This window comes from Saimiri boliviensis, chromosome X (genome assembly GCF_048565385.1).
Source record: "Saimiri boliviensis isolate mSaiBol1 chromosome X, mSaiBol1.pri, whole genome shotgun sequence".
In the NCBI taxonomy this organism is placed as follows: Eukaryota; Metazoa; Chordata; class Mammalia; order Primates; family Cebidae; genus Saimiri; species Saimiri boliviensis.
The window spans coordinates 57,650,662-57,667,602 of NC_133470.1; the positions used below are offsets into that span (position 1 = coordinate 57,650,662).

Genomic DNA, 16,941 nt, shown 5'->3' on the forward strand with positions numbered 1-16,941 from the left:
CGAGGCTCACACCTGTAATCCCAGTGCTTTGGGAGCCTGAAAAGGAAGGATCTCTTGAGCTCAGGAGTTCAAGACCAGCCTGGGCAACACAGGGAGACTGTTTCTTAAAAAAGAAAGAAAGAAAAAAAAATAGCCAGGTTTGATGGTGTGCGCCTGTAGTCCCAGCCACTCAGGAAACTGAGGCGGGAAGATGGCTCGAGCTCAGAAGTTTGAGGATGCTGTGAGGTGCGATAGTGCGTCTCCAGCCTGGGTGGCAGGCTGAGACCCTGTGTCAAAAATATATATATATATATATATATATATATATATATATATATATATATATGAGAGATCTAGGGCTCAGAGGTTCAATTGCCCAGAGTCACATACTGAATGGTGCAACCAGAATTGAAACTCAGGTTTTATGACTGCAAAATCTGTTGTTGTTGTTGTTTTTCTATATTGGTTCTTTGCTAAATTAAAGCCATACCTACCCACTTAAGTGAAGCTAAGCTAAGCCAGGTCAATCGGGCAATTTAGGAGCTTCGTGAGAAAAACTGGGTTTTCAGCTTTCTGCTGGGGACTATACCTGTTCCTGCTCTTGGCTTATAAACTACTTGGAGAAACAAAATTCCACATTGCCCTACACACATAATAGTGGAAAAATGTCATGGCTTTTATTTTTGGTACTAAATTAAATAGCAGAGTGAATCAGTAAAAAGAAGTCTGTGAAGTATTGAGAGAATTTGCATCATCCAAGAGGAGAAGAGGAAGGGCATTCCTGATGTTAGAGAATACTTATAAGCAAAGGTAAGAGGAAGCAAGCAGGTCTGTCTGTACAGCTGTTCGTGTGCACATGTGAGAGTGTGGCACCTTGTTCTTTACATAGTCACAATGCATTGTTACACTTTGTTTTCCTAGCTGCCTTTATTTTATGTCACTCTGCAAAGTAGATAAAGCTAATTAGCTTATCTTTTTCTTTTTTCTTTTTTTAAAATTTATTGCATTTTAGGTTTTGGGGTACATGTGAAGAACATGCAAGATTGTTGGATAGGTACACACATGCTGCCTTCCTCCCCTTCACCTATATCTGGTATTTCTCCCCATGCTATCTCTCCCCACCTCCCCACCCTCCGTCCCTCCCCCATTTCACCCCAACAGACCCCCGTGTGTAGTGCTCCCCTCCCTGTGTTATCTTAATAGCTAAAGAAATAGGCTCAGAGAATTATTTCCCGGGTTACAAAGTCAGTCTCAAGAATGCAATTGGTTGTTCTTCATGTTAATACAATCTCTCATTTTCTTTTTTTTTTTTTTTTTTTTTTTTTTTTTTTTTTTTTGAGACGGAGTTTCGCTCTTGCTACCCAGGCTGGAGTGCAATGGCGCGATCTCGGCTCACTGCAACCTCCGCCTCCCGGGTTCAGGCAATTCTCCTGCCTCAGCCTCCTGAGTAGCTGGGATTACAGGCATGTGCCACCATGCCCAGCTAATTTGTTTGTATTTTTAGTAGAGACGGGGTTTCACCATGTTGACCAGGATGGTCTCGATCTCTTGACTTCGTGATCCACCCGCCTCGGCCTCCCAAAGTGCTGGGATTACAGGCTTGAGCCACCGCGCCCGGCCCCAATCTCTCATTTTCTAATAAGAATGCAGAAGTCGAAGTGAATTCAACTGAATTGGGAAATGGAAGAAGTTAGTTGGCTAAGGTAAGACCAAATTATTGAGAGTAGATATTGAAAACCAGGGAATTGTGACATGAGGTCTTACTGTGGTGGGAAATAGGGTGCTTTCAAGGGGAATATCTTGATGAAAGTGACCTCAAAGGAATAAATGGGGACATGGTGGGAAATTAGATTTGGAGGAGGGTAGAGGGAAGAAAAGAGTGCGAATCAATTTCGAACCTTTATGTCTGAAGTCAGGAAGAATGGTGTGCTAACAGTTGTGGAGGAGCTGACTGGCTGTCACAGTGGTGATATTCTACAGACCACTGAAAATAGGCACATGGAGGGTAGTATTATAGAAGTCATAGCTAGAAGTGTAAATTTGAGCTTACAGATGTGATGCATGTTGAGAGAACACTGTGTCCCAGGCACAGTCTTGATGACAACCACAGTTGCTGGATAATAGACCTATGAAAAGGAGCCATGAAGATGAGGAGAAAATTATGAAGCTAACACCTGCCATGGATTTTCACATTGCTCTCTTCATCTAATACTAACCCTGTGAAATCATTCCCTCCATTTTTTTTTTCAGAAGAGGAAGAAGTTTGGATTCAATACTTTGCCCACAGTAAGTGGCAGTGGTGGAACGTGAATATAGGTCTGTCTGAACCCCAAAGCCTTGGTGCTTTCTGCTCTGCTATTACCCTTTCAAAGAAAGTTTTGTGCCTTGCACAAAGTAGGTGTTCAGGAAATGTGTTGAGTTAGTTAAAAGGAAAGTGGGTAGTAATAGCTATTACAAGCTAGGTGCCGAGGCATGATAAAAAACAATGAGAATTAGGCCGGGCGCGGTGGCTCAAGCCTGTAATCCCAGCACTTTGGGAGGCCGAGGCGGGTGGATCACGAGGTCAAGAGATCGAGACCATCCTGGTCAACATGGTGAAACCCCGTCTCTAGTAAAAATACAAAAATTAGCTGGGCATGGTGGGGCGTGCCTGTAATCCCAGCTACTCAGGAGGCTGAGGCAGGAGAATTGCCTGAGCCCAGGAGGCGGAGGTTGCGGTGAGCCGAGATCGCGCCATTGCACTCCAGCCTGGGTAACAAGAGCGAAACTCCTCCTCAAAAAAAAAAAAAAAAAAAAAAAAAAAAAAAAAAAAAAACAATGAGAATTAAGAAAACTGATTGCACTAGTGGTCCCAATATTTTGCTCTTGCCTGAATCCATGCCTTTTGCCTGTGACTGCAGTTCCTCTCCATTCCTCCACTCCTTACATCTGGATGGCTTGCTTTGCCCAATAAAATGTGACAGATGTAGGCCGGGCACGGTGGCTCATGCCTGTAATCCCACCACTTTGGGAGGCCGAGGAGGGTGGATCACGAGGTCAGGAGTTCGAGACCAGCCTGACCAACATGGTGAAACCTCGTCTGTACTAAAAATACAAAAATTAGCTGGGTGTAGTGGCACACGCCTGTAATCCCAGCTACTCAAGAGGCTGAGGCAGGAGAATTGCCTGAACATGGGAGGCGGAGGTTGCAGTGAGCTAAGATCATGCCACAGCACTCCAGCCTGGGCAACAGAGTGAGACTTCGTCTCAAAGAAAAAAATGTAACAGATGTAATGGTGTGTCAGTTTGGACCCTGAAACTTGAGGCTTTTTGTGTTTGCATTTGTCTCTGGTTGCTCTGCTGTCTCTTTGAGAATATGCCTAAGTTAGACTGTTGGACATATGGAACAGAGCCCAGTCATCCGAGATCAGCATACAACCAAATGACCACCAGATATACGAGTGAGCTCACCTTGACGAGAAGAACTGCTCAGCTGGACCCAGCCTAAGTTGCTGACCCACAAACTCAAGAACTAAATAAATGCTTATTGTGTTAAGCTACTGAATTTTGAGTGTTTCAAAATGCAGTATTGTAGTGGCAATAGATAACTGGATACAAAAGCCATTTTTTATATTTCTCAGGAAGCAAGGCTTCAAACATATTTTACTTTTTATATTTTTAAATTTTTGTTTTTTCTTTGAGACAGGGTCTCACTCTGTTGCCCAGGCTGGAGTGTCGTGTGGCGCCATCTCAGCTCACTGCAACCTCTGCCTTCCAAGCTCAAGTCATCCTCCCACCTTGGCCTCCTGAGTACCTGGGATTATAGGTGTGCACCACCATGGCTAATTTTTTTATTTTTTGTAGAGACGGAGTTTTGCCATGTTGCCCATACCAGTCTTGAACTCCTAAGCTCAAGCAATCTGCCCACTTTGGCCTCCAAAAGTGCTGGAATTATAGGCATGAGCCACCATGCAACCAAATATTTTATTTATTTATTTAAATAAAAATATGGAAGTGTTCATGAATGTGTGTGCCATCCTTCTGCAGGGGCCACGCTAATGTTCTCCCCATTGTTCCAATTTTAGTATATGTGCTACCTAAGTAAGCATCCCAAAAGTATTGATAGGTAGGAGATGGAGGCTTCTAATATTTGTTCCTTATTTGTGGATTCAGATCAGCCACAGAACATTGGAGATTAAAAGAATGTTAGAGATAAACATTTCAATGTACTCATTTTACCAATGAAAAACAGATTCAGAGAGGGAAAGTCATTTATCCAAAGTTGTTGGAAAGAACCAGACTAAAACTTAGTTTTTTTCATTTCTGGTTCACTGCTCTTTCCACTACATGACAGTACAGTAGCTAAAAGGATGATAACCTAATGCAAGTTGAAGAAAACAAACAAAAAATCAAAAAACAAATCCACGAGTCTTTTTTTTGAGACAGAGTCTTGCTCTGTTGCCCAAGCTGGAGTGCAGTGGTGCGATCTAACTGCTACCTCTGCCTCCTGGGTTTAAGCAATTCTCCTGCCTCAGCCTCCCGGGTAGCTGGGATTACAGGCGTGAACCACTATGCCTGGCCCACAACATTTTTTTAGTCAGTGGATGTGCGTATTTAACAGTAAAAAAGGAAGGAGCTCATGAGAAAAAGTGATATGCTCTAAGGAAAACAGTTTATTAAAATAGCAACACCCTAAATAAAGTAAGGGCTGGAATTCAGAATATAGGTGGTAGATTTAGTTTTAGAGAAAGGGGAGAAACCTTTTGTGAGGTAGAAAGGAAGAATAAGTGGTTAGGGCATGGATGATGAAGTGTTCACACATTTAATAAGCTATTGAACTGTCTACTACTACACTAAGTAGGATTAAAAAATGGCTAGTATTCTGCTATCAGTACTAGCTACCAATAGGATGCAGCTGTGATAGTTCCAACTATATGGCATGTTAAGAAGGAAGGGGCAATCAAGCCAAAGACAGAATGGGAAGCTCACAGGCAATAATGGTAGCCATGGGCCTGGGTCATATGTTGAATTGTTGGAGCAGACAGGGGTGGAAGAGGGATTGAAAATTGAGATCAAGAACTCAGCTAATGTAGTCCAGGCAGGCATCCAGAATCCAAACAGATATACAATCCAGGGTAGTGGGGCTGGTGCTATAGCTTCAGATCCAAGAGTGGGAATGTATTCCCTTCCAGCTGTCATCCAGATGCTAACCTGCTCTCATCCAAACTTCTCAAAAAAGCTTGTCTACATTCATGTTCACTCCTCAACCAACTGCAGTCTGGCTTCATGCCCATGTCATGAACATTCTCAGAGAGTGACTGCTCTCACTAAAATTGCTAAGTCCTTACCTTACTCTACTGCACTGACACTGTGGTTAACTCCTATTCCTCCTGGACACATTTTTCTTTCTTGTCTTCCATAACAGCGAACTCCCCTGATTCTCATAATAGTATATTTCTTCTTAAAGAACTGCTCTTCTTGTACCTTCCCCTTGAAAATGATTGTTTTCTCTGCCTCCTGCTCTTTTTAATCTACAAATTCTCCCTAGATATGAAAATTCACTCTCATAATTTCAACTACCATTCAAACTATTCGAACTATTGTTTTTTTTTTTCTGCGCAGCATACATTTTCATCTTCTCTCTAGTTCCACTGCAGAATTCCTCCCTTACTAGAGTGACCTAGACTGAGCCATGTTACCTCCTTTCCTTGATCATAGTGATTAAGTAATGAATACTTGAGCTCAGTTGAGCCAATCAGAGGCTTTTCTAGGTTTTTTTCTGCTAGACCTAATAAGCAAGATTGTCTTACTTTTGTATTATGAGTTGTAAAGGTGGGGGCCTGAGGTGGTGAGTGGCCAACTTTTTCATCACAACATCAGAAGAGAGTCTATCACAGGAAGAGAAGCTGGTACTGAGGGAAACTTCATGAGGTTTGAGCCCTGAGTCCAGCTGTGCCTGAAGGCAGAAAGCTCCATCCTCAGATGGATGAGCCAATAAATCAGCTTTAGGAGTTCTGAAGACTCTGGAATCTCCAGTTTATGACTCTGACATATGATTTCTAGAATGATACAGAAACAATTGCTGGACAGTCACTTGAGTGTCCCATTGCTTTTTGAACTCATCATGTCTCAACTAGACTGGGCAGGTGCCCCAAATCCTGCTCCTCCTATGTTCCTTATTTTGGAGAACCACCACTATACCTAGTTACCCAAGTCAAAAATCTGAGAATTGCTCTTTACCCTCCTTCACTTTCTTATATCCATTCAGTCACCAATCCTTCTAATTTTACCCAATAAACATTTCTCAACTCCATCTCTTACTCTGTCCCACTGCCATGGTTTGATTCAGGTTCTCATCTCTTTTTTGGCCTATGGACACAACTAGCTAAGTAATCTGCTTCCATTTGCCCTGCTCAAATCCATTTGTCACACTGTTGTCAAAGTGACCTACTTTAAGTGTACATTTGACCCTATCTCTCTTCAGTTTAAATTGCTCTACTGCCTTCACATCTTCTTTGGGACAAAACGGAAGCTTCTTATGCCATGGATTGCAAGGCCTTCTGTCATCTGGCCCTAGCTTTCCTCTCTCCCAGCCTTGAATGCTGTACTCCCACAACAATGAGCTACTTGTTCCCAAGCACTTGCTATGCTACTTCTCACCTCCCTGCTATCCCTCTGAAATGCCCTCCACATCCTATTTTTCCTTTAAAAATCACCTGTGCCTCACCTCATCCAGGAGGCCAATTGCCCTTCTCCCTTTTCACCTCCTCTGCTATTTCACCTGGCTTCAGTATTCTTTGCTGTGCCATCATAATACCATTCATTCGCTTAACAAATATTTACTGAATGCCTATTAATAATGAACAAGACAGAGTCCCCACTTTCACAGAGCTGACATTTTCTTGCGTTCTCTTATGGTTAAGTTCACATCTGTTATTATACTTAAGTACATGATGTTAAATTATACTCACTTGTTTACTTGTCCATATCTCCTACTAGATCATGAGATATAAAAGGACATGAATAATGTCTAATCTACCTCTTTGTCTCCACATATAGCCTGAAACTTGGTACATAGTAGGCACTCTTGGTACATAGTAGGCACAGTATTTGTTCAATTAATTAGACTCAGAAGGGTTGTTCTAGAAGACTAGCATAGTATTCTGTTTTGTGTTGCTATAACAGAATACCTGAGACTGGATAATTTATAAAGAAAAGAGGTTTATTTAGCTCACAGTTCTGCAGGGTGTACATACATGACACCAGCATCTGCTCAGCTTTTGGTGAGACCTCAGGAAGCTTTCACTCGTGGAGGAAGGTGTGTCACATGGTGAGAGATGGAGCAAAAGAAAGGGAGAGAGGAACCAGAATATTTTTTTCCTTTCTTTTTTTAAAAAAAAAAAAAAGAAAGAGAAAGAAAGAGAAAAAAAAGAATGAAGGAGAGGAAGAAAGAGGAAGAGGAAGAGAGAACAGGAGTGTTGCTTTATTGCCTAGGCTACAATGCAGTCTAAAAATGCATATTGAAAATCTCTTTTATGCCAATAATTGTGCTTATTTTCCTTTTTTTTGAGACAGAATCTCACTCTGCCACCTAGGCTGGGATGTAGTGGTGCAATCTCAGCTCACAGAAACCTCCACCTCTTGGGTTGAAATGATTCTGCCACCTCAGCCTCCCCAGTAGCTAGGACTAGGATTACAGGCATGTGCCAACATGCCCTGCCTTTTTTTTTTTTTTGAGACAGAGTCTCACTTACTTTGTTGCCCAGGCTGAGCGCAGTGGTGCAATCATGGCTCACAGCAGCCTTAACTTCCCAGTCTCAAGCAATCCTCTCACCTCAGCCTCCCGAGTAGCTGGGTCTACAGGCATATACCACTATGCCTTGCTAATTTTAAAAAAATGTTTTGTAGAGACGGGGGTCCCACTGTATTGCCCAGGCTGGTCTCAAACTCCTGGATGTAAGTGATCCTCCTTCCTCTGCCTCCCAAAGCATTGGGATTACAGGCATGAGCTATTGTGCCTGGATGCCAGGCTTTGTTTTTCCAACAACCAGATCTCATGTGAACTAATAGAATGAGAACTCACTCCTTATTGAGAGGAAGGCACCAAGCCATTCATAAGAGATCTGCCCCCATAACCCAAAAAGCCCCCACCAGGCCCCATCTCCAAAGTTTGGGATCACATTTCAACATGAGATTTGGAGGGGACAAACCTCCAAATTATATTAACTAGTAGAAGGGATATTGGATGTCTGATCTCTGGGGAACAGGGGAAGATAGACAAGTAGAGATACATTAACTACAATGTGGAAAGCACTTTAAAGAAGTGCTGTGAGAGGCCAAAGGCTGTGAGAGCCCAAGGATGGAGCATTTTTATCAAATGCATTGAGGTGAAGATGGTGGGCCATGAAGCCATTCACTCTGTGTGTTGACACTCTTCTCTGGGAAAGGGGAAACTTGCTTCTCTGCTGACAAGGGAGAAACCGTATTCTAGATACTTAGGGTATGCTTTGACAGAGTCCTTCATATTAGCCCTGCAAGATGTATGTTATTAGCACCATTTTACAAATGAGGAAGCAGAGACACAGAGATGAAATGATTTACCCAAAGCCGCACAGCTAGTAAGTGGCAGGGCTGGCACTTGAATTCAGTCTGATTCTAGAGAACACATTCAACTAGAATTAGCTGAATATAGGATGCATGTAACAGAAGAATCCAAAACAAGCATGACTTAAATAAGATAGAGGCTTATTTCTCTCTCATATAAAAAAGTCTAAAGGTGGGAGGTCCAGAACTGGTATGGTGGTAATCTGGTCATTTGGGACCTAAGAAGCTCCAAATTCCTGGTGCTACCATCCTCATTATCACCATCCTTCCTGATGGTCCAAGACGGCTGTGAGAGGCCAGTTCATGACGTCTACCTGCCAGGTGGCAGTTAGAAGTAGGGGTGGAAAAAAGAGCAATTTTTTCCAGGCAAGTTAGCTCCCTTTAAGCCACTTCTTAGAAGTTAAACACAGCACTTCTACTTACATGTCATTGCTAGGGAGCTTAGCCACATGGACATAATCTAGCTGTTGCGGAGGGAGGGAAGAGGGCTTACAAATGCACTCTTTTAGCTCCATACATTGCTATCCCAAATAAACTTAAAGTATTGCTATTAAAGAAGGGAGACTTGATATTGATTACAGCAAGCACTCTGTCATAATTCTTTGTTTGAATAAATTTAAGGATAATTTACATACAGTAAGTACTCATTTTTAAATGTACAGGCTGATGAGTTTTGATAACTGTTAACGGTCATGTGAGATGTGGAATATTTTCACCACTACATTCATGATATTGAATATTTTTGTTTCTAAAGGATCTTTGGTGTCCCTTTATAATCAATCTCTTCCAATCCCTGGCCTCAGGTATTTAGTGATCTGCTTTCTGTCACTTTAGATCAGTTCTACCTGTTTTAGAATTTTCATGTGGTCTTTTGTGTCTGATGTCTTTCACTCTGCATGTTCTTGCGGCCAATCGTTGCTGTGTGCATCAGTAGTCTGTTCCTTTTTATTGCCAAGTAGTGTCTCGTTATATGAATCATTCTCCTGTTAATGGATGTTTCATCTGTGTTCTAAAATTCATCCCACATTCTCGCTGAAGCCACGCTTCCCATGAACTGCTCCCTGCAATGACTAAGTAGGATAGGCATACTGACAGACCCATTCCTATGATAACGGTACAACTTTGATGGGTGATTTCAGTTCTAAGGACTCAACAGCCTTGCTGCACTTTTTTTTTTTTTTTTTCAGAATGGCACTGCAATCTGAGATGCTTCCATCTAACTTTCCTCCTTCCTCATCTTCTTCACTCGGGATCATACCTGCATAATGGTCTGATGGCTCTCCCAATCTCCATTAGCTCCCTACTGATCTTCTCTCACAAGATTTTCCTTGATACATTTCTTGCCTATTAAAGCCAATCTTGACATCTACTTTTCAGAGGACACAGACTAACACAGATTATTTCCAGTGTTGTTACAGAAATGAGCGTGGCTCTGCCCGACTGGGGCAGCAAAGCCAAACAGTAAGATTTGCACCAAGAGAAAGTGAGGTATTTATTACAGGGAGCCAAGCAAGGGGAATCAGGCAGCTCATGCTTAAGATTCAAACTCCCAATGGCTTGTGTGTAAGGGTTTTTAAAGATGGGGAGGCAGAGATTACAGGAAAAGTCATAAATCAATACATGTAGGCTATACATTGGTTTGGCTTTAAAAGGCAGGACATGTAAAAGTGGGGGTCCCATAGATCATAGGTGGATTCTTTTTTTTTTTTCTAATTGAGACAGACTCTCACTCTGTCACCCAGGCTGGAGTGCAATGGTGTGATCTTGGCTCACTGTGATTACCGCTTCCCAGGTTCAAGCAATTCTCCTGCCTCAGCCTTCCATGTAGCTGGGGTTACAGGCACCTGCCACCACACCCAGCTAATTTTTGTACTTTTAGTAGAGATGGGATTTTGCCATGTCGGCCAGGCTGGTCTTAAACTCCTGACTTCAGATGATCCACTCACCTTGGCCTCCTGAAGTGCTGGGATTGCAGGCAGGAGCCACTACGCCCAGCCTAAAGATTTTCTCATTTGTGATTGCGCAAGCTTTTCTCAGCAGAAAAGACATTTTCCATTTGTTGGGGTTCCAGTTTTCTGAAAAACAACTCAGGGACTTTTTTGTTTGTTTGTTTCTTTGTTTGATTCAAGATGGGAGTTTCACTCTTGTTGCCCAGGCTGGAGTGCAATGGCACAATCTCAGCTCACTGCAACCTCTGCCTCCTGGGTTCAAGCAATTCTCCTGCCTCAGCTTCCCGAGTAGCTGGGATTACAGGCGTGTGCCACCACACCTGGCTAATTTCGTATTTTTAGTAGAGATGGGGTTTCTCCATGTTGGTCAGGCTGGTCTTGAACTCCCGACCTCAGGTGATCCACCCACCTCAGCCTCCCAAAGTGCTGGGATTACCCATGTGAGCCACCGCCCAGCCTTAGGGACATACGGTAAGATGTTATCTTTAGTTTCTATAGGGAACCAAACATTTTGTAGCTCTTACTTCCTTGGCTATTGTTTTGAGCTATTATTACCTTCTTGCTTATCAGGTTGCTTATTTACTTTTCAAGGCTAGTCAGGTGCCTGGAATTCCACTTGAAGGAACACAAGATTTTACTTTATTTTCATTCTTGGGGACCCAGCAGGCCCACAAGAGGAGTCCCTGCTCTGTCTCTGGCTATTATGAATAATGCAGCTATGAACATTTTGTGGGCTGTGCTTTCATTTCTCTTGGGTAGATACCTAGGAAGGGAATTGCTGAGTTACATGGTAAGTGTATATTTAACGCTATAAAAATTTGCCCAACAGTTTTCCCAAGTAGTTATACCTGTTTACACTCCCACCAGAGGTGTCTGAGTGATCCATTGCTCTACATCCTCATCAACACTTGATATTTATAATTTTATAAACTTAGGCTGGGTATGGTGGGTCATGCCTATAGTCCCAGCACTTTGGGAGGCTGAGGCAGGAGGATCACTTGAGTCCAGGAGTTCAAGGCCCAGCCTGGGCAACATAGAGAATAATAGGCTTGTGTATGAATGACTGTTAAGTAAATTGAGACATAAATGAACAAGCATATAATTAAGACTCTTGAAGTAAAAATAAATGGAATTATTTATGTAAATTGTTTGTTTTATTCTTTTCTTTTCTTTTCTTTTCTTTTCTTTTCTTTTCTTTTCTTTTCTTTGAGACAAGGTCTTGCTCTGTCATCCAGGCTGGAGTGTAGTGGCATGCTCTTGGCTCACTTCAGATGAAGTTTGATGGATTGACCTCCCAGGCTGGGGTCATCCTCCCATCTCAGCCTCCCAAGTAGCTGGGACAACTGGCATGCACCACCATGCCCAGCTACTTTTTAAACAATTTTTTTGTAGAGACAAAGTTTTCCTTACGTTGCTCAGGCTGCTCTTGAACTCCTGGGCTCAAGTAATCCTCCTGCCTCAGCCTCCCAAATGCTGGGATTACAGATGTGAGCCACCGCGCCTGGCCAGCTTGTTCTTATTAAACGTTTGTCAAATTGGGTAAAAATGCAGCTGCTTTAGAAAACAGTTTGGTAGTTTCTCAAAAACTTAAACATAGAATTACCATGTAACCCAGCAATTCCACTCCTAGGTATGACGAAGAGAACGGAAAACAGGTACTCCAATACTTGTACACAAATGTTCACAGCTACTCAAAAGTACTTGTTCACACTACTCGAAAAGGGGGGAACAACTTAAATGCTTATCAACAGACAAATGGATAAACAAATTGTGCTATATATATGCAAATGGGATGTTACTTAGCCATAAAGAAGAATAAAGTACTGATGCATGCTACCATGTAGATCAACCTCAAAACATGCACAGTGAAGGAAGCCAGAAACAAAAGGCAATATATTGGAGGATTCCATTTATATGAAACATTGAGAATAGGTAATTGTAAAGCTCTCTAAGAAGTGAAGAGCTAGCAATGTTTCATAGGAAATAGGTCCCTAATAGGACCAGAATATGGAGACTTGCCCTGCTCTGCCATGTCCCTTTTTTTTTTTTCGAAGCTTCCATCTGAATCCATGCAGAAATGCTGGAAAAATAAGCAACAAGTGACCTGCAGATGAGGTGATAGCAAAAGGGAAAAAAATCCATAGTGTTTGATCCATATTTGTTAATTTCATATATTTAGGGAAGTTAGATGGGGATTAAATGGAATTAATATTTATTCAGTGTCAACTATGTGTCAGGCATTGGGCTAAATATTGTACATTTATAATGTCTTTAATATTACAACATTTATAAACCTTTAGTTACAAGTAACAGAAGCTCAACTAGCTCAAGAAAAAAAAAGTGCTTATTTAACTAGGAAGTCCAAAGGGCTGAGTTAGCTTCACGAACAACCAGATCCACATGCTCAAACAACGTCATTAAGGTTCACGCGTTGGCCAGGCACAGTGGCTTATGCCTGTAATCCCGGTACTTTGGCAGGCCAGTGCAGGAGGACCACTTGAGCCCAGGAGTTCAAGACCAGTCTAGGCAACATGGTGAAACCCCATCTCTATAAAAAATCGTGAAGTTAGCTGGGTGTAGTGGCATGTGCCTGTAGTCATAGCTACTTGGGAGGCTGAGGCAGGAGTATCACTTGAGCCTGGAAGGTCCAGGCTGCAGTGAGCTGTGATTGTGCCACTGCACTCCAGCCTGGGTGATAGAGCAAGACCCTGTCTTAAAAAGAAAAAAAATAGACTTGTGTGTCTGTGTGTCCTTTCCTCTTCTGTCAGCTTTGGGGTTGATTCTCAGACTCTCTTCATGGTGTTGCAAATATGTCCCCCAAGCTACTTACAATGTACATGGTCCTTAGAACTCAAATTATACTGTTGAAGCATGGGACCTTCTCTCTCACAGCAACAATCCTCTTCAAAGGTCTCTAATGAATCCTTCCTGGGAAATTTGTACTTCCTTGGCTCACTATGTTCAGGAGAATTGGAGCAATCAGATTGCTTGTTTTGGGTCAGGTGGCTCTCTCTGTGGTGGTGGAGATGAACTCCTACTGCTTGATCACTGGTAGGAATCACACAGCGGAGGAGGGGCAGGTCCCAAAAGGAAAAGATGTGAGGCATAATTTCACTGTCAAGTGGACATTATCATCCCCATTTCACAGAGAAAGAAACTGAGGTATAATGCCTTGCACTACATTACAGACTTAGAAGATTAGAGATCTGTGGGTTGGAAGAAGCAGCATGAAAAGTGGACAAAGGTTTGGATTGTGGATCAGACAGACTGGGTTTCACCCTGGCCTTGACCATTGACTATATACACACACAATTATGGGAGAGTCAATCCCACTTACTCTCATATTCGCCATATATGAAATGGAAATAATGTCCCTGATTCTCAATTCATTGTGAGGATTAAGTAAAACATGTATGTGAAAGCACTTTGTAATAAAGTACTACATAAATTCAGAATGTATTATTTTCCCTAGTATATTTGACAATAGGAACAGACATTTTACTTTACGTGAATTATCAGTTTCATTTTCTAAAGTCACATACAATAAAATTGACTTTTTTCTGAGACAGAATCTCACTCTGTCACCCAAACTGGAGTGCCATCTTGGCTCACTGCAACCTTCACCTCCTGGGTTCAAGCAACTTTCCTGTCTTAGCCTCCCGAGTAGCTGGGATTACAGGCATGCACCAGCATGCCCAGATATATATATATATATATATATATATATATATATATATATTTTTTAAATTTTTAGTAGAGGTAGGGTTTCACCATGTTGGCCAGGTTGGTAGGTTGGTCTCAAAATCCTGTCCTCAAGTGATTTGCCTGCCTTGACCTCCCAAATTGCTGGGATTATAGGCATGAACCAATGTGCCAGGCCTAAAATTGACTTTTGATGGGGCCTACAGTTCTATGAGTTTTAACATAGAAATAAATTTGTTTAATCAGGATACAAAACACTTCCATTCACCAAAAAAATTTCTGTAGTGCTATTCATTTATAGTCACATCCTCTCCCTACCCACTGAGCACTGGTAACCAACCCCTGGTTCTGAACCCCTAGGGTTTGTCTCTTAGGGAATAGTATATAAAGGGAATTATGTAGTATGTAACCTTTTTGAGACTGACTTCTACCACTTAGCATTTAAGATTCATCCATGCTGTTGGATGCAACTGGAGGCCATTGTTCTAAGTGAATTAATGCAGAAACAGAAAACCAAATACCGCATGTTTTCCCTTATAAGTGGAAACTAAATATTGCGTACACATGGACGTAAAGATGGTAACAAAAGACACTGGGGACTATTCGAAAGGAGAGGTAGGGAGTAGGGTAAGGATTGAAAAAATAACTATTGGGGACTATGTTCACTATTTGGCTGATGGGTCCAATTGAAGCCCAAGCCTCAGCACCACGCAATGTATCTATGTAATAAACCTGTACATGTACCCCTAATTCTAAAAATTTAAGATTCATCCATGTTTTTCTGTGAATGTGTAGCTCATTCCTTTTTATTGATGTTTAGCATCCCATTGTATGGATGTACCATGTTTGTTTATTCACTCACCAGTCGAAGGACATTTATGTTGTTTCCTGTTCTGTGCTGTTACAAATAGAATTGTTATGAATATTCCTGTCGAGTCTTGTATGAATCTATTTTTCCTAGAAGTAGGATTGCTGAGTCACGTTGTAAATGTGTAGCTTTCTAAGAAACTGCCAAACTGTTTTCCAAAATGGCCATTAGATTTTGTGTTCTGACCAGCAGTGTGGGAGAATTCTAGTCGCTTTGCATCCTCAGCAGCACTCCGTATTGTCAGTGTTTTAAAATGTCAGCTATTCTAATAAGTGTGTAGTGCCATCTCATAGTTACTTTGATTTACATTTCTCTTATGGCTAGTGATGTTTAACATCTTTTCATGTGCTCATTTGCCAACCATGTATCTTCTTCTGTGAAATATCTTTTCATGTCTAGCCCATTTCCTAATTGGCTTGCTTGTACTTTTTCTGTTCAATTTTGACAGTTCTTTATGTGTTATATGTCCTGCACAAAAGTCAACTGTTTGATGTGTGATTTCCAAATACTATCTCCCAGTCTCCAGTCTGTCTTTTTACCCTTTCAACAATATCTCTTGCAGAGTTAAGATTTATAGCCTTGATGAAGTCCAAATCATCAATTTTTATCAATCATACTTTTGGTATAGTGTCTAAGAAGGATTTGCATAAACACAGGGCATGAATATTTTCCCTATTTTTTCTGTATAGTTTTTCTGTATAGTTTTATGGTTTATATTTAGATCAGTGGTTGTTAACCAGGGGCAATTTTGCATGGGTCAGGAAGCTCCGATTTAGATCTATGGTACGCTTTGAATTAATTTTGTGTAAGGTGTCAGTTTAGGTCAAGTTTTATTCCTTTGCATGTGTAGGTCCAGTTGTTCCTATATATTTGTTGAAAGGACTTCCCTCTCTCTGTAGAATCTGTCTTTATAACTTTATCAAAATTAATTGGTCATATGTGCTGTTATGTTATCTACTTCTAGACTCTGTTTGGTTCCATTGATTTATGTGCCTATACTTTTACTAATACAACCTAATCTTCATGACTGCAGCCCTGAAATTGGGAAGCATGACCATGACCAGGTGTGATTTATTCCAAAAGTGCAAAGTTGGTTCAACATACAAAAGTCAATATAATACACCATTTTAATAAAAGTCAAAAACCACATGATCGTCTAAATAGATACAGAAGAAGGATTTTAAAATATCTCACATTCCTTCACTCAACAAATGAAAGGAATGCCCTCAACAGGATAAAGGGCATCTACAGAAAATCAACAACCAACGTCTTACTAAATGACAAAAGATTGAATACTTTCTTCCTATGATCAGGAACAAGACAAGGACATCTGCTATTGCCATTTGTATTCAACGTTGTGCTGGTGATCCTATCCAGGACAGTCGGGCAAGAAAAAGAAAAAAAGGGATACCAATTGGAAAGGAAGTAAACTATAAACTATCAACGAAAATCTATTGTATTAATAAAAATCTGTCCATGCTAAGAAACAAGTTCAGATTGATGGCAGTGTTTCGTTCCTTTACATCTTTGATGATTTTCTGCTGACTAGTGTTATCTTTTACTGAGAAGAGTGTTGATAGCTCCAACCATAATTATAGTGCCTTCTATTTTTCACTTCAGATGTGCGTTATTGTTTCATGTATTTTGAAACCATGATTTTAGGTGCATATACATTTAAGATTGTTATGTCTTCTTGGTGGATGGACCCTTTTTTCATTCATTATGAAATGTCCCTCTTTTTTTCTTTGTAATGTTCTTAGCTCTGAAGTGTACCTTGTCTGATATTTATATAACTATTCCAGCCTTATTTTGTTTGGTAATATTTGGCATATCTATTTACTTTTAAAATTTCTATATCAT

The 16,941-nt window shown here is 41.1% G+C and overlaps 1 non-coding gene across 1 annotated transcript; it reads right to left on the minus strand.

The window, feature by feature from the left end:
- Window positions 1–3,960: 3,960 nt before the first annotated feature.
- LOC120366665 (U6 spliceosomal RNA) lies at window positions 3,961–4,067 on the minus strand. The gene has a single exon (XR_005581250.1). It is a non-coding gene; the product is annotated as a U6 spliceosomal RNA (small nuclear RNA).
- Window positions 4,068–16,941: the final 12,874 nt, after the last annotated feature.